This window comes from Anomaloglossus baeobatrachus, chromosome 2, assembly GCF_048569485.1.
Source record: "Anomaloglossus baeobatrachus isolate aAnoBae1 chromosome 2, aAnoBae1.hap1, whole genome shotgun sequence".
Classification (NCBI taxonomy): Eukaryota; Metazoa; Chordata; class Amphibia; order Anura; family Aromobatidae; genus Anomaloglossus; species Anomaloglossus baeobatrachus.
In genome coordinates this window covers 143,803,242-143,821,251 of record NC_134354.1, presented here as the reverse complement: position 1 = coordinate 143,821,251, position 18,010 = coordinate 143,803,242, and the positions used below count along the sequence as shown (strand labels likewise).

At 42.9% G+C, this 18,010-nt stretch overlaps 1 protein-coding gene across 1 annotated transcript in view; it reads left to right on the top strand.

Moving 5' to 3' along the window:
• Nucleotides 1-18,010, top strand: part of PHEX (phosphate regulating endopeptidase X-linked) — a 323,898-nt gene that overhangs the window by 34,620 nt on the left and 271,268 nt on the right. The window lies entirely within an intron of this gene.

Here is an 18,010-nt window from a genome sequence, read left to right as displayed (position 1 = left end):
ATATATAATCCCTGAAATAATTATGAAAAGTCATGGATACAACTCTCATTATTCTTCTGCGGCGTGCGGATATTTCATCACTAAACCTTCTGCTATGTTTCTCTTTCTCTGGAGATTTCAGGCATTGTTATTAGTGACGATTTTAGGAATGTGGAATGTAATCTATACTTTCGTTGGGGTTGTGGAAATTGTAAAAAAAAACTGATATGAAATTATAAAATTCATGAAGAACCATAAAAAGTGTATATACAAAGGAAAAGTAAAAGGGGAGAATTCAATCTTTTCAATGATTCATACTTTTCTTACCCAGGAGTGGTGGCCCAGTTATCAAGGTCCATATGAATATGTAGCACATGGGTTCAAACAATACGGCACATAAATTTAGGATTATTTCTATCTCCAAAAGTGATGACATGTTTATAAGTCAGGGGTACCAAACCTGTTGCTCGAGAGCCACATGTGTCTTGAGGGCTCGTTATTTGTGGCTTGTGGCTGTCTGCGAGCTTCGTGCATTAGCACGAAGTCTAGGAAGCAGCTATGAAGAGCAGGTCTACAGAAGGTGACTTTTGTGAGCAGCCCTGAGAAGAAGAGTAGATCTGAATGAGTGTAAGGTAGGAACTCCTGGATTTTGGTATACTGCTTTGATGTGATTTCTGTGGAAAGGCTTTGGCTGTCATTTATAGGTAATTTGGGCTCCAAGTGTCAGTACTGTGAGGGGGGAAGCTGGATGTGGCTTGCAATTCTCTCTCAGAGCTGGATGTGGCTCTCAAGGTTAGAAAGGTTAGGGACCTCTGCACTAGGCTCTGCCACCATCTCATAGTAAGTTTTGATCAGACCCCTGGGTTCTCCCAGATTCCCAGGGTAGTAAGCGCAATTCAAATGAAAGGGGTTATCTGCAGTTACAGCTAGGGGGCTGGGTGTTCAGCAATATTACTCAAGCAGCGCTGCAGCCCCTTCATTCTCAGTCCCATACACGAGACTTTCTAATGTATAAATCATTATATAGGAATGTACAAACATAGGAATATGCCTTTGGATAAGTTGACTGATTTAGAAAACCTATAGTCAAATATTCATTCGGAGAGTTAATTCACAATTCCCCATTCAGATGTCTCATCTAATTTCATCTAATTTAGCAATGTCGCTAGTAATTGTACCCGCCCCTGTTGTTTGTGCGTCACGGGCAAATCGCTGCCCGTGGCGAACAATATCGGAGGTACGCGTCACACGTACTTACTTGCCTAACGACGTCGCTGTGGCCGGCAAACAACCTCTTTTCTAAGGGGGCGGTTCGTGCGGCGTCACAGCGACATCACACAGCAGGCAACCAATAGAAGCGGAGGGGCGGAGAGCAGCCGCATGAACGTCACTCCCACCTCGTTGTCGGAGGACGCAGGAACGTTGTTGTTCGTCGTTCCTGGGGTGTCACACATAGCGACGTGTGCTGCCTCAGGAACGACAAACAACCTGTGTTCCAAACGAGCAACGATATTTGGGAAATGAACGACGTGTCAACAATCAACGATTTTGTGAGTATTTGTGATCGTTAGCGGTCGCTCGTAAGTGTCACACGTAATGACGTCGCTAACGAGGCCAGATGTGCGTCACGAATTCCATGACCCCAGCGATATCTTGTTAGCGATGACGTTGTGTGTAAAGCAGCCTTTAGACCACCTGTCAAATATCTCTCTCTCCGTCAGTAACCACTTCTCTTGCTTTGCACTGATGAGTTGCAAAAATCCTGACACAGTTGTAGGCAAAAGGGGATTCTAGTTTTGATTTATATCTTTATTTATGTTGTAAGGCTCTTTAAAGGGAGAATATTGTTTTATAGGATTGAGGTATGTCCAACACATAGCACTAGAGACCTTCTTATGAAGAAGATATTTGCATACTAAATATCCCAGAGTTGCATAGCATGGCATAAATCTCCATACCCCAGCTTGTTGCTTCTCAACAAGGAGAAACTTTTCCTGTAAGAACAACTGGAAACTGTAATACTTCCTTACCCCTATGATGTTGCTGCAGGAACATTTTATGTTTACTATTGGACTCCACCATAGATTGCAGCTGCTCCCTGTGATCTTAGGGCTCCTTGACCTAAATGTTTGTGGTTGATGATTTTGTCTATGAAAGTATTTTTTCTATTGTTTAGTGAAAGAGTTCTTCAGGTACACTGTTATTTCCAGTTTTATTAGGCCTCCATCATAAGAAGAATAACATTTTCCAAGTTCTAAGACAAGTATTTATTAAATTCATGGAACACCATAAAATAAGAGAATTGATTTAATTATAATATGTACAAGTAATTACATTCATTATTTGTTGTTGTTCACGTATTTTGATGTATAATATGTGGAGGCTAGGTGCATTTTTATGATTTGCATATAAGTTTCAGTTGTGTGGTCCAGTAAGGCTAGGGTCCCACTTTGCGTTTCCACCTGCGTTTTAGGTGCTTTTTAGGTCCGTTTTGAGAAGCACCTTTTTCATGCCAAAAGGCATGCGTTTTGATTTCCCAGCTAAGTCTATGGAAAATGGGGATTTCTAGACCCCACTTTGCATTTTAAAACGCTGCGTATAATTTGCATATTTTGTGGCAAAAACCATGCGTTCAAAGAAGCAACATGTCAATTGTTTTTGCCATTTTGGGTGCGTTTTGCTAACATTGAAGTCTATGAGAAATGGCAAAAACCAAAATTCCAGAAAATTTCTGCGTTTTACCTGCTTTTCCAGTGCAGAAAACATGCGTTTTGGACTTCAAAAACGCATGCTTTTTGGACATCAAAAAAATGATTTCATATGTCCCTTTACACACACACATAATCCGACAATTAAAAATAAGAATTTTAATAAATTATTGCTATTTTTCCATTAAATATCATATTAGCGCTATAATTTCATTAAATTAATCTATTTTCATTATTTTTCACATAAAATATAGATTTGTTTCTTTTTTTCCAATTTTTCATTGAGTTTGACTATTTAAACTTTATTTAGCAGTGTCATGATGTTCAAAACGCATCTATCAAAACGCAGGTGGAAAAGCAGGTAAAAAGCACTGAAAACGCATCTAAAACGAGGTAAATACGCATGCGTTTTCAGCGCTAAATTTTTGAAACAGGCAACTTTGGTCAAATCAATTAAGCCCAAAACGTGCGTTTAGAACTGCAAGTAGATGAACGCAAAGTGGGGCCCTAGCCTAAGTGATCAACCTCTAATGGTATACTGGTATATACTGGTGTATATGTGTATATGAATGGGGCTGGCTGCTCAGCTAAGAATGCCTCGTTCTCCATAGTTCTCAATAATTGCGTCCTTAGTTTAAAAGATTTGTTTCCACATTTGCATCTTGTATGAGCAGACTGTAACTACATTTTGACATAAATACTGTACTTTACAGAGAAACTCAGTCAAATCTGCAGTTTTAGCTTTTCATTGGAAATTAGTTGGAGATAACAGGAGCAATTAGTTGGAAATTAGTTTTCCATTTGTAATAATTAAGACTATTTGACCAGATGCATTTTAGGAAGACTACCTCTGTCAACTAATATTTGTCAAACATTATTGGTCTTACAGTTGCAATAATGAGGATATCTTCCGAATCATTCATGGATTCTCTTAAGAATCTATACAATATCCAACAAGCAAAGGCAGGATTGAGGTTGTGTAAAACACTGATATTCCATGAATAACTCAATAAACAATTAAAGCATAAAAATTAAACGGCTTTCCATATGTGTTGATCAAATAAAAAAATGTTAAACATGTTGATCAAATCTTAAAGGGGTTCTTTGTGAATAAAAAAAATAAAATAAATATCATTCTAAATACCTTACTATATATTTTTAATTAGCAAATCAAAACTGTTTTTACTATGGGTGGTAGCACTGTAAAATTTCAATGGCCACCACTGGGGGGGACTGCAGAGTGAGCAGCCTATTTCTATCTAGTCCCTCCTGGTAAGTCCAGTATTAGATCAGATATAAAAGGTCAATAGCATTGTGTCTAACCTCAACACCCCTGGAATCTCCATGATTAGTTTAGAAAGACATGGCAGATAGCAGTGTGAGCAGCCTCATCTTACGTAAGTGTGTCGCCCAGGGTTATGGGGTACTCTGTCCTGGGCGGTGTATAACTGGGGAAATGTCACTTGGTGGCCATTGCCTGGTTCCATGCCCTGGGTGCTTTTTAAAAGAGGTATATTTACAGGGGAATTGAATGAAAGTTTATCACGTGAAGCCACTTGTGGGTTGCGGCTATGTGGATGGCAGCCTAGATGTTAGGCCCTCCACAAGCAGGGTCAAGCCCCAGAGGATAGGTGAGGTAGATGGGTGTTGAAAGAAAGTAGTTCACACAAGGGGTTGCAGTGTAATAGGTTTCTTTACTCACGGCTAGGTGGAAACTGGTCACCCAAGGAAGGCTGGTGTTGACCGCAGGTCCCCTTAGTCCCAGTGCCGGCTTAGTGACCTGGTGGCTTCTTTCCCCTGCACCTCTCTTTGGTTTGGTGGGTCCCCGTGGCTTGGAGCAACTGGGAGTCCCCTTCTGGTTGTCTTTTAATGGCAGTCCGTATGACGGTAGCATGAAACCTGTGTGGTTGGAGTCTCTGGTCCTTTCCCCAGTTCTCCCGTTGCTACTGTGCCCCGAACTTCAAGGTCAGTGAGGTCCTTGATGGTCCCCTCACTTTTCATATTTTATCAGGTCTGCGTGGAGCATTTGCCTGACCTAGGATTCTGTACCCTGTCGGTACTGTGGTTCTGGAGTACTCCACCATACTCCATCGGCGACCAACCGTCTAAGCCCTCAGGTCACTGTCACACTCCTGTCAGTGCGTCTGCTCACTTCCTCTGTCTGTTACCGACTCTTGCAGACTCCTGTCTGACTGTCCACTGTCTGCCCCTCCCACCTGGTCGTCTAGTTGACTGGATCGGCTCTACCTCTAAGTCACCATCCATTGGTCCAACCCTAGCCTGGTTCCAGTCTATGGGGAATTTGGGGAAAAACAGGGATTAATGGGAATGTTTTTGTTGTTACCGGCACTGGTCTTCTGGGTCCCTGGTGGTAGGCCCTGCATCCTGGTGGGGAAGCAGTACCTTGTAGCTCCCTGATGGCTTCCGGGGCTCTACATAAGCCCCCCTGATATCTCCATTATTAGATTAGAACAGGGCAGCACGGTGGCTCAGTGGGTAGAACTGCAGTCTTGCTTCACTGGGGTCCTGGGTTCAAATCACATCACACGTCAAATTTTACAAGGAGTTTGTATGTTCACCCCGTGTTTGCATAGGTTTCCTTCGGGTTTTCCGGTTTCCTCCCACATTCCAAAAACATACTGTTAGGGAATTTAGATTGTGAACCCCAATGGGGACAGTGTTGCTTATGTATGTAAAGCGCTATGGAATTAATTAAACTATATAAGTGAATAAATATTATTATTATTATTATTATTATTATTAATATTAGGGTGGACAGCAAAGTTAACAGCCTCTTCTTACCTCAGCACCCCGGGTATCTCCATGATTAGAATAGAAAGGCATGATAGATAGCAATGTGAGCAGCCTCTTCCTACAGCAACACCCCTGGTGTCTTCATGATTAGATTAGTAAGACAAGGTGGACAACAGTGTGAGCAACCTCTTCTTACTTCAGCACCATTGGTATCTCCAGTTTTTGATAAAAAAGACAAGGTGGGCACACAGTGGGGAGCCTCATTTTACCTCAATATTCCTGATATATCCAGTATTAGATGTGAAGGACAGGGTAGACAGCAATTTCTAGGTGATATTTGCTTGCATTTAAATGCTTGAAAAGAAGGAAAGAGTAAGAAAGCATTAATAGCCAGGGATAAAGAATTTAGTATAGTAAATAGTAGAAAAGAGATATCATTTTAGTTTTGGAAGAGAAAAGGTATAAAAAGAAGGTATACAGAGGTCAGAAACATAGTCAATTTGAGAGTAAATTGATGGGCTAAATACCACAGAAATGGATTAATGCACATCATCTCAAAAATTAGTTAGTACCAAATTATGAAGCCACTCCATAATAGAATTTAAGGACAAACAAGCACAAGGAGAATTAAATGGCGATGTCACATGACGAAGCAGTAATGTGACATCACGAAACGCGTGTCATAGGTTTATCCAGGCAGTGAGCGACACTTTCCAGGGATTTATTATCCATGGGTAAGACCTTATAACTTTTGGTGGCAGCTATATTAAGGATACTTCTCCCTTTTGCCCTATTTGGACAGTAATATCTTCATTATTGGGGCTTATTACTGTAGTAAATATCTGATTAATTTTTTTGGAATGTTTGACATTTCCCCCTGGTTTTAAATCTGTCTATCCCTTCTGGATGTCCCACTACTATATGCTCTGTTGTCCGCTCACCGTGGGTTTGTTACCCCTCTTTTTGTAACATCTCATAGCACCTTATTTTTATTATGTGTTTTTTAATAGCCTTCACACCTTTTTGATTAATGAAGTTATTTGCACCTTTAGCCATTTAATGCTCCTTGTGCTTGTTTGTCCTTAAATTGAAGGGCTATACAATTATAGGTTTTAATCTACACTGTTTTAACCCTTTCACGACATAGGACATATATATACGTCCTAGATCACCTCCGTCCTGTCATCCCCGCACATGTCTACTGATCTGATCAGCATACATGTTCAGGTAACAGGTAAGGGTGGATCTCTGATCCACCTGCTCCTGCTAACCCCTTAGATTGCGCTGCCAAACTCTGGACAGTGCAATCTAATGTGCTCAGACGGGGATCGCGCTGTTTCCCACCGCCATCGCCGGCTCTGTGACGCAATCACGTGGCGCCAATGGGTTGCCATGGCAGCGCAGGTTCAGCTGATGACCCCTCTCACTACCATGACGTGTTTCTTGTGAATGCTGGCAGAGTGCCGGCACTCACAGTAACACAACATTTCTCATGATCAGAGTGATGATGTAGCATTGCTCTGATCAGGAAAAGTGATTGGATACTGCAACCATAACGTCTTCTAGGGGGACTAGTAAAATCAGTAAAAATTAGTTTTAAAACATATTAAAACATAAAAAAACCCCTAAAAGTTCAAATCACCCTTTTTTGCCCTATTGAGAATAAAACAACAATAAGGGTATGTGCGCACGTTGCTTTTTACCTGCTTTTTTGCTGCTTTTTCTTCTGCGCTGTTTAATGCCAGAATGGATGTGTTCTTCTATTCAAGCAAAGTCTATGGGAATTTGGGTTTCTTGTTCACACTATGTTGTTCAAAATGCTGCCTTTTTGTGGCAGAACTTTGGTCAAAAACTCAGCTTTGCAGTGCAAAACCCAAAAGGCAAAAACAATTGACATCTTGCTTCTTTGAAAAGCTGAGTTTTTGACCAAAGTTCTGCCACAAAAAGGCAGCATTTTGAACAACATAGTGTGAACAAGAAACCCAAATTCCCATAGACTTTGCTTGAATAGAAGAACACATCCATTTTGGCATTAAACAGCGCAGAAGAAAAAGCAGCAAAAAAGCAGGTAAAAAGCAGGTAAAAAGCAACGTGCGCACATACCCTAATAATAATTAATAAAACATACACATATTTGATATTGCCATGTTCAGATATGCGCAGTATATCAAAATATAAAATCAATTAATGTGATCGATAAAGAGCGTAGAGAGAGAAAAATTCCAAACACCAAAATTAAGTTTTTTTGGTTGCCGCAACATTGCATTAAAATGCAATAACAGGCGATCAAAACCTTAAATCTATGCAAAAATGATATAATTAAAAATGCCATGTCAAGATACAACAATAAGCCATAACTGAACCTCAGATCCCGAAAAATGAGAATGCTACGATCCTCGGAAAACGGTGATGAAGGCACAATTTCTTTTTTTTTCAAAGTTCTGAATTTTTTTTCAAGACTTAGATGAAAGTAAAACTTTACATGTTTGGTATTTATGAAAACTTATACTGACGTGGGGAATCATAATGACAGGTCAGTTTTACCAAATAGTGAACATGGTAAATAAAAAACCCAAAACAATCGAGCAATTGCCCTTTTTTTTGCAATTTCACTGCACTTGGAATTTTTTTTCCGTTTTTCAGTACATTATGGGTCATAATGAATGATGTCGTTCAAAAGTACAACTTATCCTAAAAAAATTAAGCCCTCATGTGGCTATATTGACGGAAAAATAAAAAGTTATGGCTCTTGGAAGAAGGGGAGGAAAAAATGAAAATGAAAAACGGAAAATCGCCTGAGGGCGAAGGGGTTAAAAGTAATACTCAGATATAGTAAGCACATGATTAATCACCTATACCATATATAGGTTATCAATATCAGATCAGTGGGGGTCTGGTATCTCTCCACCTGTCAGCTGATTAAAGGGGGTTCTCTGCATTGTTACCTTGGCACAGGCTAATTTAATAATGGCTGTGTTTGGTATTACAGCTGTGTTAGGACTGAGCTGTAGTATTAGGCCCCAAGGACATGTTGAGTATTTAGTGAGTTTTTACCTCAGTATGTGTAAGCCAAAACCAGGAGCGGAACAATCAGAGGAAAAGTATAATAGAAACACGGGCACCAATTCTGTATTTTTTTAACCCACTCCTGGCTTTGGCTACAAATACTGAGGTAAAAAACTCACCAAATACTCAACGTGTGCAAATGACCTTATGGCATGCGGCCATGTTGAGTATTTGCAGCAGAGTTTTGGTTGTATGGTTGTGTCACCTAAGGACAGGACTGATGTACATTGGTAGTAATGAGCTGGAAAAATGTACTGACAGCACAGACAGGGCAGCTATGGGTGGGCAGAGGAACAACCAGTAATACTCCCAGTCAGCATTCAATGCCAGCTGCGCTCTGCCAAGGCATGTTGACTCATGTAGACTTACATCACTTTGTCATGCTCAGTTAAGTTGCCAACCCGCACATGGCCACTCTCTCTATAATATTGGCCGCAGTTTTCATAGATGACACTTAGCATTGCTACAACTGCTTTAGGGTATGTGCGCACGTTGCTTTTTACCTGCTTTTTTGCTGCTTTTTCTTCTGCGCTGTTTAATGCCAAAATGGATGTGTTCTTCTATTCAAGCAAAGTCTATGGGAATTTGGTTTTCTTGTCCGCACTATGCAGTTCAAACTGCAGCCTTTTTGGTGCAGAACTTTGGTCAAAAACTCAGCTTTGCAGTGCAAAACCCAAATGGCAAAAACAATTCACATGTCAGTTGTTTTTGCCATTTGGGTTTTGCACTGCAAAGCTGAGTTTTTGACCAAAGTTCTGCACCAAAAAGGCTGCAGTTTGAACTGCATAGTGCGGACAAGAAACCCAAATTCCCATAGACTTTGCTTGAAAAGCAGAACACAACCATTTTGGCATTAAACGCTGCAGTTGAAAAAGCAGCAAAAAAGCAGGTAAAAAGCAGGTAAAAAGCAACGTGCGGACATAGCCTTACTCTCCGGTCTGCTTGTCTTGTTATATGCAGTTACAGCGGCCGCCTGAGAGTTGAATGGGGTATGCAGTGTATATAACAAGGAACTGTATGGGACAAAGGACACGTGGGTTGGCAGAACAGCATATCGTACACCAAATCACATACAAGTGCATCTCAATAAATTAGAATATCATCAAAAAGGTCTTTTTTTTTAGTAATTCAATACAAAAAGGGAAACACATATATTATATATCGTCATTAAACACAGAGTGATCTATTCCAAGTGTTTATTTTGTTTTGTTGATGATACAGCCAATGAAAACCCAAAAGTCATTATCTCAGAAAATTAGAATAATTACCACAAAACACCTACAAAGGCTTTCTAAGCATTTAAAATGGTCCCTTAGGGGCACTTTGCACACTGCGACATCGCAGGTGCGATGTCGGTGGGGTCAAATTGAAAATGACGCACTTCCGGCATCGCATGCGACATCGCAGTGTGTAAAGGCTGTATGATACGATTAACGAGCGCAAAAGCGTCGTAATCGTATCATCGGTGCAGCGTCGGCGTAATCCATGATTACGCTGACGCGACGGTCCGATGTTGTTCCTCGCTCCTGCGGCTGCACACATCGCTGTGTGTGAAGTCGCAGGAGCGAGGAACGTCTCCTACCGGCCTCACTGCGGCTTCCGTAGGATATGCGGAAGGAAGGAGGTGGGCAGGATGTTGACATCCTGCTCATCTCCGCCCCTCCGCTCTGATTGGCCGCCTGCCGTGTGACGTCGCAGTGACGCCGCACGACCCGCCCCCTTAACAAGGAGGCGGGTCGCCGGCCACAGGGACGTCGCACGGCAGGTGAGTGTGTGTGTGAAGCTGGCGTAGCGATAACTTTCGCTACGCCAGCTATCACCACATATCGCTGCTGCGACGGGGGCGGGCACTATCGCACTCTGCATCGCAGCATCGGCCTGCGATGTCGCAGTGTGCAAAGTGCCCCTTAGTCTGATTCAGTAGGCTACACAATTGTGGGGATGACTGCTGACTTGACAGATATCAAGAAGGCAGTCATTGACACACTCCACAAAGAGGGTAAGCCACAAAAGGCCATTGCTAAAGAAGCTGGCTGTTCACAGAGTGCTGTATCCAAGCATATTAAAGGAACATTGAGTGGAAGGAAAAAGTGTGGTAGAAAAAGGTGCACAAGCAACCGGGATAGCCACAGCCTTGATAGGATTCTTAAGAAAAGGCCATTCAATACTTTGGGGGAGATTCACAAGGATTGGATTGCTGTTTCAAGAGCCACCACACACACATATATCCAGGACATGGGATACAAGTGTCAGATTCCTTGTCTCAAGCCACTCATGACCAATAGACAACGCCAGAAGTGTTTTACCTAGGCCAAGGAGAAAAAGAACTGGACTGTTGTTTAGAGCCTATAAATTCCCACCACCTTAGGCATTGAGCAGTGGTGCCTCAGGTGAACTCTCCTGATTAGAACAATACTAATATGTTTCAGAAGTGGAGCACCCCTTTAAAGCTCTCTGCAAAAAAAGCACCTGGGTATATGCAGTAATGAAAGATGGCTCTACAATAGGAACAGATGTGAGTCGATTTCCAATATATCCTCCGTGTCTGTAGCAATTGAGGACGATTTGATCTTCAGTATATGCTTGCGCTGCTTAAATATTCACTTTCCAATTTAAATAAATTGAATTTGTTACGGATCCGTGGTTATGCAGATGTGCAAAGTCTTGCTTCTTCAAAACCTTATGGTATATTTGCATATGTCTGAACATAAATATAACAATATGAATACAATTACAGATACATTGTACCCCATTGTAATGGCCACGACTATCTGAAGTTTGCCCGGAGAAGCTGTATATCATTTAGTGTAACTGCGGCTGATTCATTTTATCCAAAGAAATGCTAATTCTTGAAGCAATCCAAAAATCAAAGGTATGAAATGCATGAGGTCATGGAAGCTTCCAGAGCTCTGTATTTTTCAGCACTAGACTTGGCCTCAGTGTTACAATAATACCTAAAGATAGATTGCTGTAATAGAGATTAAAATATGACATAGAAATGTCCAGACTAAGCTGCCGCTGATTCCTGCTCTGTGTCAGAGGAGGAATATCTGATAAGGTTTTGTAATTTTCCATGCACCATGAGAAGTGACAGCACGTCATTCTCAGGTCCAAGGTGACAAGAACAGAAATATTGGTGGCCAAGGGCATATAGGAAAACATGCTGATGACCTGTTAATAGAAGGTCAAGGACTAAGCATAAAATATATCCTTAAACCATGGTTTAACCTTTAAAGGCTATTGTTAATTTTAAATATAACTGTAAAATATAGTATAGGTTTATTCATAATGGCACTGTGCAGAAGTATGTTCTCTCCCTGAAGATAGTGTGATGAGTGGTGTCATAGGTGCAGAAGCAGGGGCGGACATATTGTTGGTGCAACCTGTGCAACTGCACAGGGGCCCAAGACATAACGGGGGCCAATACCATCTGCAAAGAAGGTGGAATTGTGCTTTATGATGAGCTATTGGGCTGTAAATGGCCCATATATTATTCTTGCATAGGGGCCTTCTTCTGTCTGTGTCTGCCAGTGTGCGGAACTAAATTATTTTGAGGGATTGTCTCAATTGTTGAAATGGGTAAAATTGCAAAGTGCTTGGAAAAACAAACAACTTTACAATTTAACTTTAATAAAATATCCCTCTATTTTCAAGAACTTTAATTTTCTAATGTATATGTGTCACCCCTGAGGCTCTAATAACCACAGAGTATTGCACCTGAATTAAGGTGTAATGCTGCACCTAGATCCTGAGGAGCTCAGTGTCCCTGTGCATCCCCTATGCTTCACTCAGCCTCAGTATCCCTGTGCGTCTCCCATGCTTCTGTTGCGCCCCGGGCAACCGAGCTGCTCGGATCCGGGTGGTCCATGGCTCAAGGGGTCCCGGACCCGGGGGCACCATCGAACAGTTTTAAGTGACAAATAAAAATAAAAATAAAGTCCGACTACGCCACTCGCGGTTTGCGGCCAGGGATAATAGGGTCCTGAAAACCCACCCGCCTGGCAGAGTTAACAGATGGCTTGAAGTCCTGGTCTGTTCTGGGATCTGCAACCCGTGTGTGCAAAGTACTGTGAGCCCTGGATGTCCACCAGAGGTTCCCTCTGTCCTTGGAACTTGCTCTCTCGCTCTGTAGCTACTTTCCTCCTCTGAGTGGCTGTTCTTTCTACTCAGGTCTTTGCTGTGTCTTTACTACCACTCCACCGACTTTCTTACTCCTCACTTTCCTTTCAGGTTCCTTCCACTTTCTCTCTGTGTCTCAAGAGTCTCTGGTCTGTCTTGACACCTTTCTTACTACTCCTCTCTTCACAACCTTCCTCTTTCACTTCCTTTCTCCGACTGCTTACTACCCACACTCTCCAGGTCACTTTCTCCTCCCCCAGGTCTGGTCTCTTCCTCCCAGTTGGCTGCCTATTTTCTAACAGTGCCCAGCCCTGTCATCTGGCTAGGTGAGGCTCAGCCGGGTACAGCGAGTGTAAATATCCTGGTGTGTTAGTGTGTGTGTGATGACTGGTACAGTCATGCAGGATCCGAGCTGTTACCTTGTATTTGTGACACTTGGTTACCGCAGGGGCGTCACACTACACTCAGCCTCAGTGCCCCTGATCATCTGTATAGGCGAGGGGTTCCCAATCTTTTTGACCTTCAGAGCCACATTTGACTTTGAAAGTTGGTCAAGAGCCACATTGTAGAGATGAAGACGTAGTCAAAGCCAATTTAGCAGTAGAAAACAGGAAACAATAATTGGAAATAAATAATCTTCCCCATATTGATATCAGAGAGAAAAAGTGACCTCTATACACAACACAATCCACTATACCAAGATTAATAATACCACATACAAGGGAGAAATACCGCCACACCATGACTAGACAACATATTATGATCACATAGTGACCGAACACAGGCACATACAAGTGAGTAAAACTACCACACAATAATTAGACCATGTAGTAACCAAATATTACCACATACAAGGGAGAAATACCTCAAACTATGACCAGATCACATATAATATCCCCGATCATGGATATAACATGGCATATAGGGCCCCATTATGGTATATATGGCCCCATCATATCCTCATCCTGGTATATATGGCCCCATCCTGGTATATATGATCCCATCATGGCCCCATCCTCGTATATATGCTCCCAATATGTCCCCATCCTGGTTTATAGCCTCATCCTAGTATAGTATATGTCCCAAGCATGTGCCCATCCTGATATATAGCCTCCCCATCCTCCTGGTATATAGATTCCCCATCCTCCTGGTATATAGCCTCCCCATCCTCCTGGTATAAAGCCTCCCCATCCTCCTTGTATACAGCCTTCCCATCCTCCTGGTATATAGCCTCCCCATCCTCCTGGTATATAGCCTCCCCATCCTCCTGGTATATAGCCTCCCCATCCTCCTGGTAGATAGTCCCACTCCAGCACAAAGTAAAAGAAAAATAAATAAATGATTGTACTCACCTACTCTGCACTCCCCCGGCGTCCTCCTGCCACACTGGCATGCTGGCAACTGACCAGCCTGTAAGTGGTGCAGTGCATGATTTCAGTGTGATGCGCGGCCACTTACAGCACCGGCAGCTGTCAGCATAATCTCTGCTCCCCATGCCCACGATTGTGTGTGTGGGGAGCAATGAATATTCATGGCCTTAATCAACGGCCGGCACATCGCAGTACAGGGACCCGACGGGTCTCTGTGATCTGATGTATTTCAGCTTGATGCGTGCCGAGAACACATATCCTTCTGAATCAGGGGCTGGGGCAGGCCCGGGCCCGGTCGCAGTGACAATCTCTGTGACCGCGGTTACTTCTGCCTACTGTCCTTTTTGGCTCCTCTGAAATGCTTACGTGTGCCTGTGCATCCTCCTCCTCTTCTCTGTAGCTGCGGCCCCGGCGATGACGGTATGTCGCAGTGCAGTGCTGAGGAGCTCCTCTGCCTTAGTCTTGTCGCTGCACTGTTCAAATGTATGTGCGCATACATTTGAATAGAGGTGGGGTCTCCAGGTCCTTGACACTGCTAATGTGCAGGTCTGGGAACTCCCACAGTGCAGCTCTAGGACCTTAGGTGAGTTACATGACTGTGATGTCACCAAAGGTCATTCTGCAACTGCAGAAGTTTCAGTGATCATACAGAACTCATACGATCAATGAAGTTTATGATTGAAAGGCTGGGGGCCCTCACAGCCTAGGGGCCCTGAATCAGATGCCCACTCTGCCCACCAATAACTGTCAGCCCTGAGAAACAGATGGCCCGTGGCTCTGTACAGCTACATTTCCAAGGACCATCGGCAAGCCACATGTGAGGAGCAGGCGAGCTACATGTGGCTCATGAGCGATAGGTTGGGGACCCCTGGTGTAGGCCAAATATAATTATGATCATTTGAAAGGAAGCAAATCATATGGACAATAATCCAGAGTGAAAAATTCTCAGAATAGCACCTGTATCAGATATGACTTAGATCAGGGCATTGGGGCCAAATTAGTTGGTTAGCCTATTCCTTTAATAGTTGATTGTGGACATCTCCATTATAATGAATGTTAATGTGCAGAGTTAAATGTCAGTGAATAGTTAAATTATTATAGAGTTCAATTCTTTTGCGGTTCAGTACTACTGTGCCCTTGTGCAGAGCTTGTGGCCACCAGGCAGAGTAACAATGTTGTACCCTCCCCTATATAGACCTTTTCTGCAACAGGAGGATTACAATATGTTCCTTTTTAAAATTATACATTTACAAGTGAAGAAAAAACTTTTACCCTACTTTATGAACTTTTTTTTTACTTTGGCTACATGAGGAGGCGTTGTCAGCATTTTGGGAATATTTCTGGAGCTGAGCTGCTGATGTTATCATAAAGTTGGCTTGGTCAGTGCGCCCCATGGAATTCAGATGATCTCACTCGTAAACCATAAGCACATTGCTCATGTTATGTTCTCAGGCTGGTTTGTAAGGTGATCTCTTACCTCGTTCCTCTATTCAATAGGAACAATTCTCCTGTTTGTAAAATACATTTTTTTTTGAAAACCCAATGCAGCTTTTTGTTTTTTAATTTCAGCACTGGAATGGTGCCTTTAATATAAGTCCTGTGTCCCCTGTCTTACAGTATATTTGCCTGCAGGCAACTTCAGCTTTCCAGCATCGGTGTTTGGTGATTTGTGAAAGGCTGGAAGCTCCACTGTTTCATGGAGGGTGCTGGAGGTCACAACTCAATACTCTACTACACTCTATGAGAACCTCGGCCTGACTCTCATAGAGTTGCATTAATCGCTTTTAATATAACTTCTGATATCCAGCCAGTCAGAAGTTACAAGATGGCGGCGTGGGACCAGAGTGGCACCGTAAAAGGATGACTATGTCGGCAAGTGAGTATAAAGGGTGCTTTACACGCTGCAACATCGCTACTGATATATCGTCTGGGTCACATCGTTAGTGGTGCACATCCGGTGCCGGTAGCGACATCGCAGCGCGTGACACCAAGGAGCGACGATCAACGATCGCAAAATCGTTAAAAAACGGTGATCATTGTCACGTCGCTCCTTTCCTTAATATCGTTGCTGCCACAGGTATGATGTTGTTCGTCGTTCCTGCGGCAGCACACATCGCTATGTGTGAAAACGCAGGAGCTACAAACATCTCCTTACCTGCATCCACCGGCAATGAGGAAGGAAGGAGGTGGGCGGCATGTTCCGGCCGCTCATCTCCGCCCCTCCGCTTCTATTGGCTGGCCGCTTAGTGACGCCGCTGTGATGTTGCTATGACGCTGAACGCACCTCCCCCTTGAGGGAGGGATTGTTCGGTGGTCACAGCGACGTCGCTGACAAGGTATGTGCATGTGACGCTGCCGTAGCGATAATGTTCGCTACGGCAGTGAGCACCAAATGTCGCACGAATGACGGGGGTGGGTGCTATCACGCTCGACATTGCTAGCAATCACTAGCGATGTCGCAGCGTGTAAAGCGGCCTTAATACAGGGAGCTTACATTTAAAGCCCTTCTCACTGAAAAGTGAAAACTCTGGAGTGGTGCTTTAACTATGGAGGCACAAGTTATCAAGGTACATGTGGTCAATGTGCCCTTTATATCAATGTCACAAGTTATCTGTATACATAGACATGCATACCTCAAGCCCACTATACAGGGAATTCCTGATAGTGACATCACAGGGTACATCAAGGATAGGGAGCTCATTTTTAGTTCCTTGTTATAGGGCAAGTGATATAACTTATTACCAGGGAACTACCTTTTAATGTGGTATTTAATTAGAAACTCAAATATATTACATTGATCTAAGTTGTATATCAGTATATTGGACTTTTCTGTATAAGGAAATGTAAACTCAAGAAAGTAGAACAACAATGAAATAATAAGTCTGCAGGTGAATGCCAAAAAAATGCTAGGGGGTATTGTGATGAGAGGCCCAAAAATGGAAGGTCTAGTTGCATTATACAGAATAGCTGCCAATGTCTATCAGCTTCCAGCTTCATACAGAAATAATATAATACAGGTGGAAATAATAATTATTGCCATCGTGTATGTTTGTTTTTCATTTGATCTTTTATAAAATAGGTTTGATTCTGATTTTGTGCAGTATAACAAGTATCATATAAAATAATTCTGATTTAATAAATGGGGATTCCCCTTTCAAGAGAACAGCTTCAAATAACGTCTGTCAGTCTGGAGGACATAGCCCGTCCATGTATTATGTGGACAGCACATTGATTTCAAGGTTATGGCTATGTTCACTAAGGGGTACTTTACACGTTGCGATATCGCTAGCGGTGTCCAGCGCGATAGCACCCGCCCCCGTCACACATACGATTTCTGGTGATCGCTGCCGTAGCGAACATTATCGCTATGGCAGCATCACACGAACATACCTTGTCGGCACCGCGACGTCACTAAGCGGCCGGCCAATAGAAGCGGAGGGGCGGAGAAGAGCGGGACATAACATCCCGCCCACCTTCTTCCTTCCGCGTTGCCGGTGGACGCAGGTAAGGAGATGTTTGTCGTTCCTGCGGTTTCACACACAGCAATGTGTGGTGCTGCAGGAAAGACAAACAACATCGTACCTGGAGCTGGAGCGACATTATGAAAATGAACGACGTGACACAGATCAGCAATTTTTTACTGTTTTGCGCTCGTTCATCGTCGCTCCTAGGATTTACACATTGCGATGTGCGTCACAACAACCGTGACCACGACGATATATCGGTAGCGATGTTGCAACGTGTAAAGTACCCCTTAGTGTTCTATTTATGTTCAATGGTTCTGTCAGGGCTCATGTCCGTACCCCCTTAAATAGAATTTGGGTGTATGTGTTGACAGGGCCATTGACTGGATTGATCCAGATGGAGTCACAATGGGCTCTGTCTGGCAACATTATCCGCCGTATATGCCTATTGGAGGCGAGTACCAAGACGTTGTTGGCGATTTCTTGCTGCTCGCCTAGAAATAAAGCATATACTGTATGTGTGAAAATTATGTCTGGCAGAGCACATTAT